At 51.6% G+C, this 17,937-nt stretch overlaps 1 pseudogene; it reads right to left on the minus strand.

Annotated features, from left to right (window-relative positions):
* Positions 1–1,371: 1,371 nt before the first annotated feature.
* LOC139249382 (uncharacterized) overlaps positions 1,372–17,937 on the minus strand; it is a 191,209-nt pseudogene continuing 174,643 nt past the window's right edge.

The following is a 17,937-nucleotide window of genomic DNA, read 5'->3' on the forward strand; positions in this document are numbered from 1 at the left end:
CAGATCAGCCATGATCTTATTCAATGGCGGAGCAGGCTCGAGGGGCCTACTCCTGCTCCTATTTCTTATGTTCTTAAGAGGACAGACTCCGTTTAACATCTCATCCAAAAGACAGCACCTCTGACAGTGCAGCACTCCCAGTAGCCTCCATTATGTGCTCAAGTCTCTGGAGTGGGGCTTGAACCCACAACCTGCTGACACAGAGGCGAGAGAGCTGCCCATTGATCCACGGCTGACACTGGAAATGTGTCTGATTTGAGGTCGCTCTTTGGAAGCCGATGAGCTGAGCTATCCTTACACTCATTATTTTAACTTTTATTTGACATTTGATAAATGCATCGCTTTAAGCTTTTTATTGTAAATTTAAATAACCTTTCTCCCAGATGCTTTAAACCAGTCTCTGATTGGCTCAAATCCTGCATCAAATTAATGTTTTATTTATTCCGGACACTAAACATCAGCCCATTGAAGTGACCAGATATCGCTATTTGGCAAAACTCAGGTCATTTCTCTCTCCGTTAACACAAGACCTGGGCGATGTGGATATAGGAATTCATTACCGTAAAGCCAATTGAATCACAACCAGACTCGTGCTCCCAGATTCTAGTCAAGAAGCATGTTATTGCTCACTGGCACAGTTAGAGAACATTCAATTTTATTTATTCAATTTTAGTAACAGAGAATCACCCCTGATGGTTTGGTGGGAAAGTGCACTGTGTGGTACTGAGGCAAACAGACCAGGGAGATCCCAGTGGTGTATGTGGGTCTCACTATCTATCCTGAGACAGGGTCCCAGTGGTGTGTGTGGGTCTCTCTATCCTGAGACAGGGTCCCAGTGGTGTGTGTGGGTCTCACTATCTATCCTGAGACAGGGTCCCAGTGGTGTGTGTGGGTCTCTCTATCCTGAAACAGGGTCCCAGTGGTGTGTGTGGGTCTCTCTATCTATCCTGAGACAGGGTCCCAGTGGTGTGTGTGGGTCTCACTATCTATCCTGAGACAGGGTCCCAGTGGTGTATGTGGGTCTCACTATCTATCCTGAGACAGGGTCCCAGTGGTGTGTGTGGGTCTCACTATCTATCCTGAGACAGGGTCCCAGTGGTGTGTGTGGGTCCCACTATCTATCCTGAGACAGGGTCCCAGTGGTGTGTGTGGGTCTCACTATCTATCCTGAGACAGGGTCCCAGTGGTGTGTGTGGGTCTCACTATCTATCCTGAGACAGGGTCCCAGTGGTGTGTGTGGGTCCCACTATCTATCCTGAGACAGGGTCCCAGTGGTGTGTGTGGGTCTCACTATCTATCCTGAGACAGGGTCCCAGTGGTGTGTGTGGGTCTCTCTATCTATCCTGAGACAGGGTCCCAGTGGTGTGTGTGGGTCTCTCTATCTATCCTGAGACAGGGTCCCAGTGGTGTGTGTGGGTCTCTCTATCCTGAGACAGGGTCCCAGTGGTGTATGTGGGTCTCACTATCTATCCTGAGACAGAGTCCCAGTGGTGTATGTGGGTCTCACTATCTATCCTGAGACAGGGTCCCAGTGGTGTGTGTGGGTCTCACTATCCTGAGACAGGGTCCCAGTGGTGTGTGTGGGTCTCACTATCTATCCTGAGACAGGGTCCCAGTGGTGTGTGTGGGTCTCACTATCTATCCTGAGACAGGGTCCCAGTGGTGTGTGTGGGTCTCACTATCTATCCTGAGACAGGGTCCCAGTGGTGTATGTGGGTCTCACTATCTATCCTGAGACAGGGTCCCAGTGGTGTGTGTGGGTCTCACTATCTATCCTGAGACAGGGTCCCAGTGGAAACACATACATTTAACTCAGTGTAGCTGAGTCAGGGAGCGGGTGAGGATTCCTGTTTCTAACCACAACCTAGTGACCCCTGACAGAAAGTGTGGGCAGTGAGTGAGGATAGAATGATGCCCCAAAGGCTCACGTGTGAAGAATGGTCACCTGGGGCGAGGGAGGGATGGGCTCCGGGACCTATGGGACTTCAGTCCGACAGGGCTCTGCACCTTTGGTGAGGAAATTCGACAATAATTATTGAGCAGAAATACCAATAAACCCCAGTGAACACCTCTCTACCACTCTTTCCTCCTTTAAGACGCTCCTTAAAACCTACCTCTTTAACCAGCTTTTGGTCATCTGCCGCAATTTCTTCTAATGTGGCTCAGTGTCAAATTTATCTGTTTTGTCTTATCACGCGCTGGGAAGTGCCTGGGACGTTTTACTACGTTAAAGGTGCTATATAAATAAAAGCTGTTGTTGTTGTTGAGGTCCTGTGGGATCGGAGGTACCGGCCACAAACACTGTCCTTCACCAAACCACTTGTAGGTGCTAAAGAATGTATTCCCAGTCACTATGGGCGTTTGATGGCAGCATATTCGGTTGTCTCCTCACTGATTATTAATGTCGGGCCCACGGTTTTCTGTCGCAGGAACTGAGTATCGGCGTAATACAGCTCTCCTTCCTCCGACTGAAACACAGTGACATACATAAATACACAGATTACCACACGGAAACAGGCCTCTCCCCCAACCCACGCACTTACTTAAAGCACAAACCCATCAACCCACATCAGAGGCAGAGCCGGGATCCCCTCTCATTTATACATAAGCTGAGGTTCCGTCAGTGTCCTGCTAAAGGCACTGGCCCTCAGTAACGTTCCGGGGGCCTCTGGTACCTGGTCTCAGTGGCCTTTGCTCACGTCTGACCCTCGACATTAACTCGAGGCGGGAGTAGTGAGAGCTGGGGGCTGGGCCGTACGGCAGACCATCAGGCCCTTCACACCGTGAGGCCCGGGAGATTCTAACTCTCAGGCCTGCTCTGCACAGGCCCCATCGCTGTCCTGCCCAAACACGGCGGGAGGGTGAGCTGGCAGGCGGGAGGGGGGGAGGGGATTACTGGCGGGAGGGAGGGGAGGGGTGGGGGGGGATTACTGGCGGGAGGGGGATTACTGGCGGGAGGGGGATTACTGGCCACACACTCCCCACACACACACACACACACACACACACACACACACACACACTCACCTTCCCCACCCACACACACACGCACACTCCCCCCCCCACACATACACACACACACTCCCCCCACACACACACATTCCCCACACACACGCACACACATAAGAACATAAGAACATAAGAATTAGGAACAGGAGTAGGCCATCTAGCCCCTCGAGCCTGCTCCACCATTCAACAAGGTCATGGCTGAGCCAGATCGAGCCAGTTCTATCTCCATGCTAATACATTTCCTCTGACTCCGCGTACCTTTATCTTCTGCAGTCACCTTTTGTGTGGCACCTTATCGAATGCCTTTTGGAAATCTAAATATACCACATCCATCGGTACACCTTTATCCACCATGCTCGTTATATCCTCAAAGAATTCCAGTAAATTAGTTAAACATGATTTCCCCTTCATGAATCCATGCTGTGTCTGCTTGATTGCACTATTCCTATCTAGATGTCCCGCTATTTCTTCCTTAATGATAGTTTCAAGCATTTTTCCCACTACAGATGTTAAACTAATCGGCCTATAGTTTCCTGCCTTTTGTCTGCCCCCTTTTTTAAACAGAGGCGTTACATTAGCTGTTTTCCAATCCGCTGGTACCTCCCCAGAGTCCAGAGAATTTTGGTAGATTATAACGAATGCATCTGCTATAACTTCTGCCATCTCTTTTAATACCCTGGGATGCATTTCATCAGGACCAGGGGACTTGTCTACCTTGAGTCCCATTAGCCTGTCCAGAACTACCCCCCTAGTGTTAGTGATTGTCTCAAGGTCCTCCCTTCCCACATTCCCGTGACCAGCAATTTTTGGCATAGTTTTTGTGTCTTCCACTGTGAAGACCGAAACAAAATAATTGTTTAAGGTCTGTGCCATTTCCACATTTCCCATTATTAAATCCCCCTTCTCATCTTCTAAGGGACCAACATTTACTTTAGTCACTCTTTTCCGTTTTATATATCTGTAAAAGCTTTTACTATCTGTTTTTATGTTTTGCGCAAGTTTACCTTCGTAATCTATCTTTCCTTTCTTTATTGCTTTCTTCGTTATTCTTTGCTGTCGTTTAATATTTTCCCAATCTTCTAGTTTCCCACTAACCTTGGCCACCTTATACGCATTGGTGGCCAAGGTTAGTGGGAAACTAGTAGATTGGGAAACACACAAAGGGTTTCACAGAGACAATCCCTTTGAACAAAACCCAGCCTCGTGTCGGGTGCCCACACACACCGATAATCTGCGGCACCTGCTCCTGACCCTTCCAGCAGCTCACCGTCCCTCTGCCTGCACAATAAGGTGCGACTTAACAGGAGAGAGGAGGCCGGGACAGGAGGGCCCACAGACACAACCCCGAGAGCCTTTGGAGGGGAGCCGCTTGGAAATGATTGTGCCTGGGAGCAGAGGGATTGGGACAGGCTGAAGCCGGAGCTTCGCTCTCACTCAGGGACAGGAGCACCTTACGTTATCCCTTCTCTCCCTACTGACATCCTGACCCACCATCACCCAGGGTCCAGTCACACCCAGCGGGCTCAGAGTATTCCCACCGCAGTAATAGTCACAATGTCATTGGGACCCCGATTGCCATTTCGGGTGGGAGTGGGCAGGAGCCTGGGCTGTGCTCACACCGACCCGACCCGACCCACGGGCCATGGAACGACAGATTTAAATGAGGCCGGTGGCTCACAATCGCAGGGAGGAGGGGAGCTCGGCACCACTGGAACAGTCACCTGACCATCGCTCCCTCAGTCAGTCACCTGACCATCACTCCCCCAGTCAGTCACCTGACCATCACTCCCCCAGTCAGTCACCTGACCATCACTCCCCCAGTCGGTCACCTGACCATCACTCCCCCAGTCGGTCACCTGACCATCACTCCCCCAGTCAGTCACCTGACCATCACTCCCCCAGTCAGTCACCTGACCATCACTCCCCCAGTCAGTCACCTGACCATCACTCCCCCAGTCAGTCACCTGACCATCACTCCCCCAGTCAGTCACCTGACCATCCCCCCCCCCAGTCAGTCACCTGACCATCACTCCCTCAGTCAGTCACCTGACCATCACTCCCTCAGTTGGTCATCTGACCACTAGTCCCCGGCCCGGGAGTCAAACTAGACCCCAACCTGTGAAAGTCACGTGAGTTCAGGATCAGGCTGGGCCTATTATTAGCGAGGGTCGCTGAGCACTTGGATAATATGAGCTGGTCAGAGAGAGCCAGCATGGATTTGTAAAGCAGAACTCATGTCTAACGAACTTAGTTGAATTTTTTGAGGTGGTAGCTAAGGTGCTCGATAAGGGAGAGTCTGTAGATGTTGTTTATATGGACCCAGGCATTGAAAAAGCTTCCACTTTCGAACGGCTGGAGCTGGTCAGTGACATTATCAGAGTCGCCTAGTGACCCAGATGACAGGCTTTGCTACAGCAGGAAATTCAATATTAGTTTTTGTAAATGACAACGAATTCAATGCTTGTTCAGAGTCACACGATCACACTGATGAATTTCTGTTTCCGTGAACAAGGTATGGCAATTCGACCTTATGGCTTTAAAGGGATGCACCACGTGTTACTCAGCTCCACCCGAGCTCCACCTGAGATAGATCAGAATATCTTTAAATGGCGAGAAGCTAGGAACTGTGGAGGAGCGAGAGATTTAAGGGTCCATGCACAGAAATCATAAAACCCAGGGGACTGGTACAAACAATAATTACAAAGGCTGATGGAATGTTGGCCTTTATCTCAGGGGAGCTGGAATACAAAGGGCGGAAGTTATTCTACACTTGGATACAACACATCAGGGGCACTGCATTCAGTTCTGGGCACCACACCCCAGGAAGGATATTGGCCTCGGAGGGGGTGCAGTGGAGATTCACCAGAATGATTCGGGGACTAAAAGGGTTGGATTATGAGGACAGGTTGCACTGACCAGGCTTGTATTCTCGAGTATAGAAGATTAAGGGGTGATGGAATTCAGGTGTTTAAGATGATCCGAGGAATTGATAGGGAAGGTACTGTGGGAAACTATTTCCTCTGGATGGTGGAGTCCGGACATAACCTTAACATTAGAGCTCGGCCGTTCAGGGTGAAATCAGGAAACACTTCTTCACACAGAGGGCAGTGGGAATCTGGAACTTACCCAAAAAAGCTGAGGCTGGGGGGGTCAATTAAACATTTCAAAACTGAGATTGATAGATTTTCGTTAGGCAAGGGTATTAAGGGTTACGGAACCAAGGCGGGTAGCTGGAGTTGAGATACAGATCAGCCCTGGTCTGATTGAATGGCGGAACAGTTCGAGGGGCTGAATGGCCTGCTCCTGTTCCTATGTTCCCTCACTCACTGCCATGGTTACTGGTACTGTCCAAGCTACACATGATAAACAGTTGCTTGGTGTGATATCAGGAGGGGCTGTTGTCATTTGTAAACTGTTTCCCAGCAAGAGTCAGCTCCTTCAGAAGAACACTGGTCATAAGTAAAAGAAACACTCTATAACGTCCAGGGCTGGAGAGGAAGTGATGAGGTGTATTTAACAGCAGGATATCGGTATAAAAGCTGTTGCTCAGTACTCACCACAGTCGAGGTTGCGGCTGCCTGTTTATTAGTCTGGGTTGCAGCTGAAATATAAGAACCTGTGTGAGTTTATTATAGCTGCCACATGTATGACTGATAATCACAGTGAAACCAGTGTGGTCAAATACTCTTCGACTGTATCCCACTCAGCAACCTGCAGCAAACCATGCAGCATACATGTGGTGATAAGCCACACACTCTGTCAGTGCTCTACACTGTACACCACGGGAGTCAGGTGTGGCTCAGTGGGTAGCACTCTCACCTCGGGGTCAGAAGATGGTGGGTTCAAGCCCCACTCCAGGGACTTGAGCCCATAATCCAGGCTGTCACTCCAGGCTGGACTGGTGCACATTCCCCTGAATGATCCTGTACTTGTGGTCTGACACCACCTGTACAATGATGGATAGAAGCCTTTGCTATAGATGCCCACCTTGGGATAGTCATTATGGGTCTTGTTGGCTGTGTATGTGCCATCGATGAGACCCTGCACTTTACAGAAGCTGCAACAGGTAAAAGTGCTGTGCCCACTCGAGCTGTTGCCTCCTTTCAATGGACAAAGTGACGAAGGTGTTTCCCCTGCAAACCTCGGCTCCCGGGGCCTGCTTGCGGCATCAGCGGACTGAAGTAATACTAATGTTACAAATGTCTCCAGTGGTGGCTTGAAAGGATCTGAATAAAAGCTCAATGTTGTGATGTTCACCCACAATGGCCATGTCTGTCCCTGTGCTCGGCCCACTCTGGATTCCTGGCTTCAGCACGTGGCATAACTCTGTCACAGACTGCTTCGTGAGTGGAGACAGAAAAGACGGGTCTCCTCAGGTATGGCCAAGTAGGTGTGAAAGTGTAGTAGCTGGGCAGAGTCAGAGTGGGTGCCAGACTCGAGATATAAGCACATCTGTGCTTTTCCTCTCTGTGACACCCTCCACCTCCTCGATCTCCAGGCCAGCCGCTGACAGACCCAATGCAACGTCCATGTTTATCACCAAAATGGCCCAAGCAAACGTCGTCACCAGCATTCTGTGTGACTGTGTCCATGCTGCATTCTCCCTCCTCGGCCTCTATGCAGCCTTTGACACAGTCGACCCACACAATCATCGTCCAACATCTCTCCTCCAGCTCAGTGCTTCCACTTATCTGCATCAATGGATTCTCTTCTCAAAACTCCCCCAAAGATGGATCCTTGGCCCCCTCCTTTCTCACATCTACATGTTACTCCTTAGCAACATTACCCAGACGTTGTACCTCACTACCACTTCGCTCGAGCCCTCCTCGGTCTCTAAATTGTCAGACTGCTTGTCCGACATCCAGCTCTGGATGAGCAGAAATGTTATCCAATTGAATATTGGGAAGACCAAAGCCATTGTTTTCAGTCCCCGCCACAAACTCCATTCCCCCCTCTCCTCACCCCCTCCTCTCCTTCCCCCCTCTCACCCCCTTCCTGACCCCTCTCACCCCCTTCCTGACCCCTCTTCCCCCTCTCCTCTCCCTCCCCCTCTCTCCTCTCCCCCTCCTCTCCCTCCCCCCCTCTCACCCCCTTCCTGCCCCCTCTCCCCCTCCCTCCCCCCTCTCCTCTCCCCTCTCCCCCTCCTCTCCCTGCCCCCTCTCACCCCTTCCTGCCCCCTCTCCCCCTCCCTCCCCTCTCTCACTCCCCCTCTCCCTCCCCCCTCTCCTCTCCCTCCCCCCTCTCCTCACCCCTTCCCTGCCCCCTCTCCCCCTCCCTCCCCTCTCCCTTTCCCCTCCTCTCCCTCCCCCCTCCCTTCCCCCCTCTCCCTCCTCCCTCTCACCCCCTTCCTCTCCCTCCCCCCTCTCACCCCCTTCCTGCCCCCTCTCCCCCTCCCTCCCCCCTCTCCTCTCCCCTCTCCCCCTCCTCTCCCTGCCCCCTCTCCCCCTCCCTCCCCTCTCTCCCTCCCCCCTCTCCCTCCCCTCTCTCCTCTCCCTCCCCGCCCCCTCTCCCCCTCCCTCCCCCTCTCCCTTCCCCCTCCTCTCCCTCCCCCCTCCCTTCCCCCCTCTCCTCCTCCTCTCCCTCCCCCCCTCACCCCCTTCCTCTCCCTGCCCCCTCTCCCCCCTTCCTGCCCCCTCTCCCCTCCCTCCCCCCTCTCCCCCTCCCTCCCCCCTCTCCATTCCCCCTCTCTCCCTCCCCTTCCCCCCTCCCGCACTCCCCCTCCTCTTCCCCCCTCCATCCCTCTTCACAATTCCTGTCTGAGGCTGAACCAGACTGTCATGTATTCAACTATCATTGTAACCCAAATATAAGCTGACCTAAGTTGTACACCTTGAGAACATTGACCACAAAGGGGTGAACTTGTGGGAGACACTCCTAACCTGGACTTTCAGGTAGAAAAGGGGAAGCTCCACCCACCTTCATCACTTGAGGTCTTGGTAATAAAGGTAACTGGTCACAGAATGACCTTCTCTCAATTATGTGCATTTATACTGTATAGTAAAGATATATCATTGGCGATGAGAAACTGGGATTTAAACCACGCGAGCATGGCCACGAGCAGCACAGATGAGAGGTACTGTGTTGGTGATGATTGGGACGACTTTATTGAGAGACTACAGCAAAGTTTTGTCACTAAGGAATGGCTGGGACAGGATTCGGTCGACAAACGCAGGGCTCATCTCCTGACAGTTTGTGGATCCAGAACGTACTCCCTGATGAAGGACCTTCTAGCGCCAGAGAAGCCGGCGGACAAGACGTTCGAAGAGCTCAGTAAGTTGATCGGGGAACACCTTAAACCGGCGAGCAGCATGCACATGGCGAGACACCGGTTTTACATGCACCGGCGGCGAGAATGGCAAAACGTTCCAGACTTCGTGGCAGATCTCCGGCGACTGGCGAGCCTATGTAAGTTCCCAGATACATGCAGAGCGGAGATGCTGCGAGACTTTTTTATTGAGGGCATCGGTCACACTGGGGTTTTCAGGAAACTGATTGAGACCAAAGACCTGAGCTTGGAAGCGGCGGCTCTGATAGCCCAGACATTTATCTCAGGGGAGGAAGAGACAGGAATGATGTATGACAAAAATCTTGGCTCAAATGCGGCAAACGACCAGGGAATCAACATTGTTAACGCGGCAGACAGGAGCAATCGGACATGCCCGAGCATGTAGTCGAACCCAAAGGGGGCATTCAACAGAGACAATGGCTAGCTGAACGGCGATTCCATCGCAATGGACAATGCGGCCAGTAATGGGGCCATCAACACCTGTTAATGGTACGCTTAAGGACAGTTGCAGAGACAGTCAGAGACGATCGACTGGTAATGGACCTTTTGTTTTCAACAACGGGGCCTCCAGCTCATGTTGGAGGTGTGGAGGCAAACACCCAGCCAGAGCTCGCAGGTATCAGCAATATACCTGCAGAAACTGCAACGTCAGCGGTCACTTGGCGCATATGTGCAGGAAGCCTGCAGCCAGGTTGATGTACGAGGAGGACGGGCCCAATGTAAGCCCTACGAGGCCAAATGAATACTGGGGTAAATCGCTGGAAGCTGAAGTTCAGCGAGTTCATGTGGAGCACATATACAGTTCATATACCAGGACGCCACCGATAATGATGAAAGTGCTCCTCAATGGCATCCCAGTATTAATGGAGCTAGACACGGGGGCCAGCCAATCCCTGATGAGTATCAAACAGTTCGAAAGGTTGTGGGTGTCCAAGGGCAGGAGGCCAAAATTATTGCCGATTGACGCACAGCTACGGACATATACAAAGGAGATCATTCCTGTGCTAGGCAGCGCCACGGTAGTCGTGACCCACAAAGATTTGGAGAACAGGTTGCCACTCTGGATTGTCCCGGGGGACGGTCCCGCACTACTGGGGAGGAGTTGGCTTGCTGTCATGAACTTGAAATGGGGCGATGTCAATGCAATATCTTCTGTGGAGCGAGTATCATGCTCACAGGTCCTGGACAAATTTGACTCATTATTTCAACCCGGAATCGACACTTTCATGGGGGCCAATGTCGTGATTCACATAAACCCGGACGCCAGGCCAGTACAACACAAGACCAGAGCGGTGCCGTACATGATGCGGGAAAAGATAGAATGCGAATTGGACCGCCTGCTGAGGGAAGGCATCATCTCACCAGTTGAATTCAGTGACTGGGCGAGCCCGATCGTGCCGGTGCTCAAGACGGATGGGTCGGTCAGGATATGTGGCGATTACAAGGCCACCATCAATCGGGTGTCACTCCAAGACCAATAACCGCTACCGAGAGCGGAGGACCTCTTTGCGACGCTATCCGGTGGCAAACTTTTTTCAAAATTGGATCTGACCTCAGCTTACATGACCCAGGAGCTGGCGAGTGAGTTGAAGAAGCTGACCACCATCACGACACACAAGGGGTTGTTTGAGTATAACAGATGTCCGTTCGGGATTCATTCGGCCGCCGCGATCTTTCAGCGAAATATGGAAAGCCTCCTCAAGTCGATTCCAAGGACGGTGGTTTTTCACGACGACATCCTCATCACGGGTCGCAATACTGAAGAACACCTCCACAACCTGGAGGAGGTGCTACGCAGACTGGACCGGGTAGCGCTGTGACTGAAAAAGGCGAAGTGCGCCTTCTTAGCTCCAGAAGTAGAATTCCCGGGGATGAGGGTAGCAGCAGACGGGATCAGACCTACTGCGTCGAAAACAGAAGCAATCCAGAGAGCACCCAGACCCCGTAACACGACGGAGCTGCTTTCGTTCCTGGGGCTCCTGAACTATTTTGGTAACTTTCTTCTCAAATTGAGCACGCTATTAGAGCCGTTACATGTGCTCCTACGCAAAGGTCGCGATTGGGTCTGGGGGGACAGCCAGGAAAGGGCTTTTGATGGAGCATAACAAATTGCGTGCTCTAACAAACTGTTAACGTTATATGACCCGTGTAAGAAACTTGTTTTAACGTGCGATGCGTCGTCCTATGGTGTCGGGTGTGTGTTGCAGCATGTCAATGCCAATGGGCAGTTACAGCCAGTAGCTTATGCCTCCAGAAGTCTGTCCCAGGCAGAAAGAGGCTATGGGATGGTAGAAAAGGAAGCGCTAGCATGTGTATATGCAGTAAAAAAAATGCACCAGTACCTGTTTGGCAGCAAATTTGAGCTGAAGACAGATCACAAACCACCAATGTCCCTTTTGGTCGACAACAAGGCCAAAAATGCGAATGCATCGGCCCGCATACAGAGGTGGGCACTCACGTTAGCCGCCTATGACTACACAATTCGGCACAGACCGGGCACTGAAAACTGCGCCGATGCACTGAGCAGGCTCTCACTAGCCACCACTGAGGGGACAACTGAGCATGATGCTGAGATGGTCATGGCTGTTGAAGCTTTCGAAAGCGAAGGCTCACCTGTGACAGCCCGTCAGATCAAAGTCTGGACAAATAAAGACCCGCTACTGTCCTTAGTTAAGAAATGTGTCCTGAATGGGGACTGGGCAGCCACGTACGGGACATGCCCTGAGGAATTTAAACCGTTTGATAGGCGCAAGGATGAACTCTCGATTCAGGCTGATTGCCTACTGTGGGGAAACCGAGTAGTCATGCCCCAGAAGGGCAGAGAGGTGTTTATCAGAGAACTTCACAATGAGCACCCGGGCATTGTCATGATGAAGGCAATTGCCAGGTCACACGTTTGGTGGCCAGGAATCGATGCAGAACTGGAACTTTGTGTTCGCAAGTGCAACAGGTGTGCTCAGCTGGGCAATGCACCCAGGGAAGCCCCCCTTAGCCCCTGGTCCTGGCCCGCCAAGCCATGGTCATGCATCCATGTGGACTACGCAGGTCCTTTCATGGGAAAAATGTTTTTGGTTGTCGTTGACGCCTACTCCAAATGGATTGAGTGTGCCATTTTAAATTCAAGCACATCCTCTGCCACGGTAGAAAGTCTACGGGCAATGTTCGCCGCCCATGGTCTACCGGATGTCTTGGTCAGCAACAATGGCCCGTGCTTCACAAGCACTGAATTCCAGGACTTCATGGCAGGCAATGGAATTAACCATGTCAGAATGGCACCGTTCAAGCCGGCCTCAAACAGCCAGGCGGAACGAGCAGTGCAGATAATCAAACAGGGGATGCTCAGAATCCAAGGGGGTTCCCTACAAAGCCGCTTGTCATGCCTCCTGTTGGCCAATAGATCCCGACCACACTCGCTCACAGGGATTCCACCCGCAGAGCTGCTAATGAAAAGGACGCTCAAAACCAGGTTATCCCTTATACACCCCACCATGAAAGAAATTGTTGAGAGCAGGCGTCAGTTACAATGTGACTACCATGACAGGAATGCGAGGGCGCGATGTATTGATGTCAATGACCCTGTTTTTGTCCTTGATTACGGTGCAGGTCCCAAATGGCTCGCAGGCACTGTGATTGCCCAAGAGGGGATTAGGGTTTTGGTAGTTAAACTTACCAATGGACAAATCTGCCGCAAACACGTGCATCAAACTAAAAGGAGGTTCAGCAACCTCATAGAAGAAGCAGAGGAAGAACATGACGTAGAGTTTACTCCACCACAGGTGACCGAACACCGGAACCAAGTGGAGGAGAGCCCAGTCACTGTGGGCAGTCCGGACAGGCCTGAGGCACCGCAAACAGCAGACACTCAGGCCAGCGCCCAACAACCGGAGCCCCAACTCAGGCGCTCTACAAGGGAGCGTAAACCACCAGAGAGACTTAATCTGTGATCCCAACAAGACTGTGAGGGGGTGGTGATGTCATGTATTCAACTATCATTGTAACCCATGTATAAGCTGACCTAAGTTGTACACCTGGAGAACATTGACCACAAGGGGGTGAACTTACGGGAGACGCTCCTAACCTGGACTTTCAGGTATAAAAGGGGAAGCTCCGCCCACCTTCATCACTTGAGGCTTGGTAATAAAGGTAACTGGTCACAGAGTGACCTTCTCTCAAGTATGGGCCTCGTGTGCAGTTATACTGTATAGTAAGGACATATCACAGACTGTTCGCAACCTTGGTGTCATATTTGGCCCTGAAATGAGCTTTCGACCACATATCCACAGCATAACTAACACCGCCTATTTCCATCTCCGTAACATCACCCGTCTCCACTCTTGCCTCAGCTTATCTGCTGCTGAAGCCCTCATCCATGCCTTTGTTACCTCTAGGCTTGACTATTCCAACGCACTCCTGGCTGGCCTCCCACATTCTACCATACGTAAACGAGAGGTGATCCAAAACTCGACTGCCCGTGTCCTAACTTGCACCGAGTCCCTCACACACTCTCCCCCTCACACACACACACACACACACACACACTCTCCCTCTCACACACACACTCTCCCCCTCACACACACACACACACACACACTCTCCCCCTCACACACACACACTCTCCCCCTCACACACACACACACTCTCCCCCTCACACACACACACACTCTCCCCCTCACACACACACTCTCCCCCTCACACACACACACACACTCTCCCCCTCACACACACACACACACTCCCCCTCACACTCTCCCCCTCACACATACACACTCACTCTCCCCCTCACACACACACACTCTCCCGCTCACAAACACACACACACACACACACACACTCTCCCCCTCACACACACACACACACTCTCCCTCACACTCTCCCCCTCACACATACACACTCACTCTCCCCCTCACACACACACACTCTCCCCCTCACACACACTCCCCCTCACACATACACACTCACTCTCCCCCTCACACATACACACTCACTCTCCCCCTCACACACACACACTCTCCCCCTCTCACACACACACACACACACACACACACACACTCTCCCCCTCACACACACACTCTCCCCCTCACACATACACACTCTCCCCCTCTCACACACACACACACACACACACACACACACACACACACACACTCTCCCCCTCACACACACACTCTCCCCCTCACACACACACACTCTCCCCCTCTCACACACACACACACACACACACACACTCACTCTCCCCCTCACACACACACACACACACACACACACACACACACTCTCCCCCTCTCACACACACACACACACACACACACACACACACACTCTCCCCCTCACACACTCACTCTCCCCCTCACACACACACACACACACACACACACACTCTCCCCCTCACACACTCACTCTCCCCCTCACACACACACACACACACACTCTCCCCCTCTCACACACACACACACACACACACACACACACACACTCTCCCCCTCACACACTCACTCTCCCCCTCACACACACACACACACACACACACACACACACACACTCTCTCCCCCTCACACACACACACACACACACACACACACACACACACACACACACTCTCCCCCTCACCCCTGTGCTCACTGACCTACATTGGCTTCCGGTTAATCATGGCCCCGATTTCAAAATTCTAATCCTTATTTTCAAATCCCTCCATAGCCTCATCTCTCCCTCTATCTGTCAAACGTCCCGTGGTTGCATGGATATGAAATTGGTTAAGTGACAGGAAAAAGAGCGCATCAGAGAGTCATAGGGGTACACAATGCCCCCCGCACGCACCCCGTTTTTTACCATCGGTATGTCACGTGTCACCACAACTGTCCCCTTCAACTTCAGTTCACAGGGGCACCAGGGAGGGTCTCGACCGGGCCAGCGGCCCCCATGCTGCCTGTTGGTGGCCCGGCCGAACCCGCGGTATAATTGTCGGGCTGACCTGGCAGTCGGCCGACAAGAAAAACATGGCGGCAGCGGCAGTGGGTCCTCCCCTTTAAGGGAAGCTGCACGGCCGCTGCAAAAGGCCACAGCCTCACCGGGCCACCGGGAAAAGGTTGTTTTGGCACCGCCGAGTGGGCCGAAGATTTTCCCAGGGGAATGTCGCTATCGGGGGGTTGGATCGGCAGTGTGCACGGTGATGATGTGTTTAACACCGATCGGCAGCAGAGGGGTGGTAAGGGTGGGATCGGGGCACCGCCGGGAAAACTCGGGAGAGCAATTGGGCTAGCAGCAGCCATTCCAGCAAAAGTCCCCGGCCACTCCACTCCGCAGTGGGGCCGCTGATTTACGGTGGTAACAGGCCTTCAGGAGAGGGGCGAATTTCAGCCCCATAGAATCATCAAAATTTACAGCACAGAAGGAGGCCATTCGGCCCATCGTGTTGGCGATGGCCGACAAAGAGCTATCGGCCTAATCCCACTTTCCAGCTCTAGGTCCGTAGCCCTGTAGGTTACAGCACTTCAAGTGTACATCCAAGTACTTTTTAAATGTGGTGAGGGTTTCTGCATCGCCCGCCCTTTCAGGCCGTGAGTTCCAGACCTGTTATGTATGCAATAAAGGTTCAAGCTGAGTATTGTTTTACTAAGCAAGGTCCAACCTTGGCTCTGCTTTATTTAGGCCCAAAGTGCCTGACTCGCAAAATGGCTGGCCTTTTATACCTGAGCAGCACCATGAGCGTGCTGCTCAGTGTCCTCCAATAGTGACAATAGAATGTACATACATGACAATACCCACATCTGAGATCTTATCACAGACTTTCACAGGTTGAGACGGTCCGATGCTTTGTGCTTCCAGGTTGACCATCTCAGTTCAATTCCAGCCTTGGGTGAGTGTGCGGGGTCTGTTGTGGCTGATGGCTGGATGACTGACTTGTTGGGGGTGGCAGTGGCCATGTCAGGAATTGCAAGTCCATTTTTATTGAACATGTCTGTGATGGAAATCCCAGGTTCACTGATGACCCTTGAACCCACTGAAGACTGCTGGTAGGTTGGTTGGTCGTCGATGGTTTCTTCGTCCGACTGCTCTGGCTCGTCTGTGTGCCTCAGCTTTGTCTGATCCATGTGGTTCCTGCAAGTTTGCCCATTCTTGAGCTTAATAACAAATACTCTGTTGCCCTCCTTGGCCATGAGCGTGCCAGCGATCCATTTGGGACCCTGACCATAGTTCAACACATGTACAGGATCATTAGCAGAAATCTCGCGTGACAGAGTTGCGCGATCGTGGTAACCTTGTTGACTTTGTCTTCTGTATTCAACATGATTATTTAAATCCAGGTGTACCAGAGATAGCTTGGTCTTAAGACCTCTTTTCATCATGAGTTCAGCAGGCGAGACCCCTGTGAGTGTGTGGGGTCTTGTCCTGTAACCAGCAGTATGCAGGACAAGTGGGTCTGCAGTGACCCTTAGGTTACTCTCCTCATGCTTTGCTTGATAATTTGTACTCCATGTTCAGCTTGCCCGTTGGACACAAGCTTGAACGGTGCTGACTTTACATGTTTTATGCTGTTAAGTTTCACAAACTCCTGAAACTCCTGACTGGTGAAACACGACCCATTGTCGCTCATCACTATGTCAGGCAGATCACGTGTCGTGAACATGACATTGAGATTCTCTATGGTTTCCGTGGACGTGCTGGATGACATGATTATGCATTCTATCCACTTCGAATAAGTGTCCACCACCACTAAAAACATCTTGCCCAAAGGGACCTACAAGATCTACATCGATCCTGGACCAGGGTTTGGATGGCCGTGACCACAGACTCAGCGGCGATTCCGCTGGTGCTTTGCTGAGCTGCATGCAGATGTTGCACTGATGCATGCATGCTTCCAGCTCAGAATCAATTCCTGGCCACTATACGTGGGACCTGGCGATGGCCTTCATCATCACTCTACCAGGATGTGTGCTGTGTAACTCATGCACAAACTTCTCTCTTCCCTTTTTTGGGCATTACAATGCGATTGCCTCACAATATGCAATCTGCTTGAATAGACAGTTCGTCCTTGCGATGAATGTACGGTTTGGCCTCCTCGCACATTTGCTTAGGTATGGCAGACCAATCCCCTTTGAGGATGCAACCCTTTACCACCAATAAAATTGGGAAATGGCTGTTCCAGGTCTTAACTTGTTGAGCCGTGACAGGGGTTCCTTCACTCTCAAAAGCATCCATGATTAACATTAGATCCGCCGGTTGTGGCCTTTCCACCTCCGGTGTGGGCAACGGCAACCGGCTCAAAGCATCGGCACAATTCTCTGTGCCAGGTCTGGGGCGAATGATATAATCATAGGCAGATAATGTCAGCACCCACCTTTGGATGCAGGATGAAGTGTTGGTATTGATACCTTTGCTCTCGGAAAACAACGAAATGGGCGGCTTGTGATCGATCTCTAATTCGAACCTCAGACCAAACAGGTATTGATGCATCTTTTTAACACCGTACAACACGCTAAAGCTTCTTTTTCGCCCATGCCGTAGGCTCTTTTTGCTTTGGACAAACTTTTGGATGCATATGTGACAGGTTGAAGTTTCCCCGACTCATTGGCTTGTTGGAGTACGCAACCAATTCCATATGACGATGCGTCACAGGCCAAAACTAAACGCTTACATGGGTCATA

This window comes from Pristiophorus japonicus, unplaced genomic scaffold (assembly GCF_044704955.1).
Source record: "Pristiophorus japonicus isolate sPriJap1 unplaced genomic scaffold, sPriJap1.hap1 HAP1_SCAFFOLD_310, whole genome shotgun sequence".
In the NCBI taxonomy this organism is placed as follows: Eukaryota; Metazoa; Chordata; class Chondrichthyes; family Pristiophoridae; genus Pristiophorus; species Pristiophorus japonicus.